At 42.6% G+C, this 6,191-nt stretch overlaps 1 pseudogene; it reads left to right on the top strand.

Moving 5' to 3' along the window:
* The first annotated feature begins 3,035 nt into the window (after positions 1-3,035).
* LOC144374893 (transcription factor GATA-6 pseudogene) lies at positions 3,036-3,911 on the top strand (annotated as a pseudogene).
* Positions 3,912-6,191: the final 2,280 nt, after the last annotated feature.

The following is a 6,191-nucleotide window of genomic DNA, read 5'->3' on the forward strand; positions in this document are numbered from 1 at the left end:
TACTTGGAAGTGAGGTCATGAGGCTTAGCCATAATCCAAAAGGACTAGTGTTCCTATAAGAAAAGGAAGAGACACAAGAGATCTTCCTCTCAGCTCATCACCCAGAGGAAAAGAGAGGAGACAACTCAGCAGAGAAGTAGCTGTTACAAAACATGGGAGTCTCACCAGAAATCAACCCTGCTTGTACCTCGTCTGGACTTCAGTCACCAGAACTATGAAAAAATAAATTTCCACCACTTCAGCCATCCAGTCTCAGGTATTCTGCTGTGATGGTCTCTTTTTCTTTTTATTTGAATGTTTATAAGATTGTCCCTTTAGCATTAGAGCTCTAGAATTTTGTCAGGATGAATCTAAGTGTGCATCTTTTTTCATCAACTCTGTCTGGAACTTGTATCATTTTAATTTCTGGATATATCCCTTACCTCCAACCCTCAGGGAATTTTTCTTTTTGATCACTTATTTCTGCTTTTCTTTCTTTTTTTCCCCTTTGTAAAATCCTATTATTTGCATGTTTGGTGAAGGAGATTTATTCTCCAACCCTTTTATCTTTCATCTCAAGGTGTTTGTTTATTTTTAATCTATGATGATTTGAGATATTTCTTCTCACTAATATTCCAGTGAATGGATTTGGGTCTTAGTAATGGCTGACTATTCTCTCAATCATTTAATTTATTGCACTTTATTATTTAAAAAATTATGATTTAAGGTATCTAGACAAGTTTATGAGTATTGTGTTAGAATTCTTTTTACCATTTGTTTTATTCAAGAAATTCTAACTTACCTGACAATTTTCTGCTCTCATTAAATAATTTACCTCTACATGATTGACATCATAATACTCGTACAGTCTTCACTGGAAAATGTCTGATGTCACTCCTATGGCCCAGGAAATCTGTGAATAGGCGTAAAGAACATAATTAAGAAAAAATCATTTTTCTTGGCGTGAAACCAAGAAAGCAGCACAGACACTGCCACGGCCAGGCCAAAAGCATATTTAAGTCCCTCCGTGAGCATAGTGGAGGGATAAGGGAATTAAAGGAACATGCATTTGGGGGGAAGCTGAAGGCTTGTCTGGGTACAGAGCATTTAGAGACCAAGGACATTGCCCAACAAACCTGAAAGATGTGCTGCATGATCTCCCTGTGCAGGGAAAGAAGCTGACATCTCTCAAGGCATCGAGCAGAGGGCAAAGGAAGGAACCATTTTGCAGCCTTGGCAAGGGGGCTGGCAGCCGAGGAAGCCAGTTCTTGGCAAATTCAAGTTTGGCCCAAAACACAGGCCCAATAAACACATACTACACAACATAAAGTGTGCTTAAATGATCAGAAGAAAAGTAAACATGGAGGGAGGTTTACAGAGGGCACAAATGGTCATAGAAACCCACCTGGCTCTATTGCCCCCCCTCAAATTTGATCTCTTGCAGGACCTGCTCAGATAGACACATCTGGCCAAGTTCTCAGTGGGGCTGGAGTGGGAGAGATTGGACTGAACCCAAGACCAGGAAACAAGGGTGTGCAGGTAATGTAGGGGACTGAGAACTGGCTCACCACCACATGAGTGGAACCCAGGGGACATCACTAGGATAAAGTTTTCTAGTATGAAACAGCAAGTACTGGGCACTGGAGGTGTGCTGACGTAAACTCTTCAGACCAACTAGCATTCAGGGAAGAGACTGGAACCTGAATGAATACATTACTGGAAAAAAAGAGAAAATCTCCAAGTAGAGTTTTCTCATAATAGCACAGAATAATACTTATAGAGAGACAAAGTCACCATGAGACCTGTACAAAAATTCCATAAAATTCAACAAAACTAGAAAACCAATGGATGAGCAAAGCTGAGCACATACTGGTATAAATGTGGGAGATGTGAGCAAAAAGTAAGCAGGCAGAGAACAACACAGGCTGTACTGTACATCCTGAATGAAGAAATACATTACACAAGATCTGGAATGTTACTACCTGTTCTTTGGTTTTGCATTATATTCCAAAATAAAAGTACTGTGCTAGCACAGGAGCTTTCTAAATTTCTTATATATGGATAGGATTTAAGCATGAAAATAGATTTTAAAACATAAGTAAATATTGTAGAATTTCAAGCAAAATCAATTTGTAGAGATGGTAAGCATCATTTAGGGAATTTGCATACTCCTTCAGGAGCCCTGGGTCTCTCTCAACGCCCAAAAGCAACCCTCACTGCTGTCCTTCTCCCTGCTCAGTGCATGCCCAAGGAGATAGAAATTATTCTGGAGCAGCTCCAGAGCATGGATGGCCATGGCTTAAAGTGGCTGATTGCAAAATTATTGTAGAGCCAAGGCTGCAGGCGCAGTTGACTTCAGGGTTTTTCCATGGTGAGATCTCTCCACATTGTTTCCCCCCATCCCTTCCTCCTCCTGTTCCTCTTGTTTCCAGAGTGGACCAGGACACCGTAGCTCCTCACAAAAGCAGCAACAGGATTCCTGGCCTATTCCTTGCTTCTCAACCCATAAGCCTTGCATTTCTTCTGGGCTCCCCATGGACCTTTGGTGCTAGCGTCTTTTTCCCTGGGAGTGCCTTGTCCAGCTGAGAAAACCTATTGCTCTTCACTGAGCTCAACCAGAACAAGACCACCAGCAAGCTGTGACAGTCTAGTTGGGATGCCAAGCTGAGCTAGTTTGTACCCTAACAGCCTGAGGACATTTTCCTGATCCTTGTTGCCCTCTCCAGTTAGGGACATGCCGCTTTCAATGGTGCACCTGGCTTCTTCCTACATTTACAGCTACAGTAGCTGCAGCTGCAGAGACGGCCAGTAACTGGTCTATGTACCTAGCACCCACTGCTGTCTTTCTGGCCTATCTTCAATGGGGACCCTGATTGGCCCCAAGTCTCATCCCACAGTCCCCCATAAGGCAGAAGAATCAATGTAGCCAGTGGTTGGGCCAAAGAGCCTGACTTCCCTGGCTAGGCTGAGGTGCACACCTTGGTTCTTCCCCTACTGGCCAAGCCCTTCCATGGCCAATGGCACAATCCTGGAGGCTAAACTGTGGTGGTAAACAGGGGCTCTGGCAGCACGAGAGGCAGTGGCAGGTGCACCCTGGCGCCCATGAGCAGCCAGGAGCACAAGTACAGCTCAGTGTCTATGGCATAGCTCCTGAACCAGACATACCACTATTACCACCACCTATTACCACCACCAATACTGAGTCCATACTCACTCTACATGAGTGCACCACTGATACCTGCCTAGCTCCTGGAGCCCTATTCCAGTTCCTGAGTAACCCAGTGCAGACCTGCTGGAGAACCTGGCAGAGAGCCCCTAGTGTGTGAATTGTAGCTTCTGTGGACATCTGGAGGACACTGGCCATTGCCCGCGCAAAGTTTGTGGTAGCTAATCCATACTAAAAGTCTTTTCAACAAGATTAATGGCCTCAGCTGACCCCTCATCAGCCAGAAGCATGTGCCTTCACCATGAAGGCTTAGACTGTCTGTGCCAACTGGCACACCACAACCACCTTATGGTGCAGAAACCTTCAGGGTGAAACTGTATGCAATGCTTTTGGACTCTACTTGAAACTCATGGGGTGCTTTGATGACTTGATATGAAAAAAAGAAGTTTAAACCAGGAAACAAAGTAAATAAGTAAATAAGTCAAAGACTTGCTCTGCTAATAACAATAAATGCATTTCTGTGACTCCAACTGCCACCTCTTCTAAGAGGATTGCAGCAAAAATATTTCTTCTCCAACGCATCCAACAGCCTCAAGTGCAGGTGCCCCAGTAATGGCTGGTGCAGGAGGGGCACCAACCCAGAACAGCAAGCTCAGGGATTCCAGTCAATATGGGCGGGCTCTACATAGACATCAATCTGGCCTTGCTTGCTGGTGTCGCATCCTCAGAGCAACAGGATTTCAGGTATGCTCTGGCCCTGGCCTGAGTCCCTGCTGCCAGGAGGCAGGGAGAACACCACTGAAGAAGGCCTTGCACCTCTTATGTCTGATTTTGTCTAGTAGCCCCGACAGTGGTCAATGCCAACAGAACATTGCTCCAACGTGTGATTTCTGTGCCTTTGAGTCTGAAAGAGATGTATTTCCCCAGGAGGCTTGCTGAAGAGTAAAAGAAGATGAGGCTCCTCTGGAGAAGGGTCAGTGCAGCAGGAACGTGGCAAGCTCCATCCACCCAGGGCCACCTCCAGTCAGTCTGCCTCTGGGTTGACTCCTGCACTCCTTGCAGAAAATGGGATTGGGACCAGGGACTTGCCTGCTAAGAAAGATGGAGAGAGATCCTATATCCTCAAGTCTTGTGTTTCTTCTGATTGATTCTGGTTATTCCAGAATTTCTGCATATCTGTTCCATAAGCAGATTAACAAGCATTCAGGGAGAAGATCATTGAAGGCCACTTGGGACACATCTTAGAAAATGAGTGAGTTCCTGGAGCTTTTGTAAAAATATTTCTCAGTTTCCAAAACTTCATAGATACTCTAACATACACTGTGATTGGTGTTTCTCAAAGTTCATCTTGCCTGACTGATCAGTTGGAATTTGAACACAGGTAGCAAACAAGATATTTTTCTTCCATGTATACAACATATTTTTTAAAGGGTAATTTTCATTGCAGAAATATTTTTCATATGTTATATTATTTGCATAAGATTTAAGAGTGGTTTTATAATGAATATAAACCTTTTACCTTAATGGTTCTTACAATAATGTAAAAGAAAAATGCTAACTTACACATTGTTATAATTCTTTTATATCTACAACCTTTTCTATATTCCCAATTGTTTAAGAAAACTATTTCAAGAACAAATCTTCTCTCTGGAAAATTGCCATTTTCCATTTGTTAGGAATTTTTATAGAAGAACACCAATATATGCCCTTTCTTTTACTATGGAATATGTTCTGGAAAAATTGCAGCAAACCGTTACTACCTAATGAATAATACTTGTAAATCTTCTAGAATCTGTAAACATATTGTGCAATTCTGTATATCTTGAGTAACCCACAGGTTGGTTTACATTAAATTTTTAAATGGGATGTCATATGGAAAACAATTTCACGAGAGTTTTTAAAATAAAATGAGTATTATTTTTTTCTGTCTGGAAAAAAATGAAGAGTAAGTTTCTTGGCAGTCACTTTTTTATTACTGTGACTCAAATACCTGACAAAAACAATTTAGAGCAGAAAAAGTCATTTTCGTAGTTACAGAAGATTCAGTCCATGGTCAGTTGGTGCCATTGCTCTGGGCCTGAGCAGAGGCACAAGATCATGGCAGAAGGATACATCAAAGGAAAGCTCTCTAGTACATGACAGCAGGAAAGCAGAGAGAGAGAGAGAGAGAGAGAGAGAGAGAGAGAGAGAGAGAGAGAGAACACAAACTCATAGGGAGTAAATATAGCCACTAAGGACATGCCCCCAGTGACCTCTGACTTCCTGAGTCACATCACCTGCTAGCAGTTACCACATAGTACCTTAGTCATCTCAAATGATTAAGCCATCCGGATTAGTGCCCTGTTAGGACACAGCTCTCATAATCTAATTACTTCACTGTGAGCATTACTGCATTGTCTCCCATGAGCTATGGGAAAACTTATACCCAAGGCATAACACATTTAATTGCCAAACAGTAAGAATTATTTGCCCTATATCTAAGTAGGTTGATCATCACCAATACATACAGGGAGAAATTCTGTCCATCTTTAGCCTGGTGAAACTGCTTTCCAATACTCCTTTGCAAACTCCGTCAGATAGGTACATCCAGGACAGCAACACTTTGGATAATATTTTAAAACAGTTAGGTCCCATCCCAAGTTACACTCCCAAAGCACCATGACTTACTGAATGCAGCAGTCGTTCCTATGCTCACTGGAGCCCTTGAAGCATGGCTGTATTTTTAGTTCATGCTTCTCCAAATATGAGAGTTGTTTGCTATTCAGAGTCCCACACTGCCTTTGTCTTAGGGATGGTGCTGCATCTTCATACTTCACTCCACCATCAATTAATGCTAAAGCACCCAGCACTGGAGCTCTCCCAAGGTTCAAATGCAACAAGCAGTAATGAAACAGCCATGTGGTTCATGGAAGTTAATTGTTCAAACTTAATGGGTCAACAGTGATCTGGCTGGAGGATGGTACAACATCCTCAACAGTGCAATCAAGCATATTGGTGCCTCTTTTCTCCACAAGAAGAGTGTCCTCAGTGCTTACTCTTAGGGTAA

The sequence above is a fragment of the Ictidomys tridecemlineatus genome, unplaced genomic scaffold (genome assembly GCF_052094955.1).
Source record: "Ictidomys tridecemlineatus isolate mIctTri1 unplaced genomic scaffold, mIctTri1.hap1 Scaffold_923, whole genome shotgun sequence".
NCBI lineage: Eukaryota > Metazoa > Chordata > Mammalia > Rodentia > Sciuridae > Ictidomys > Ictidomys tridecemlineatus.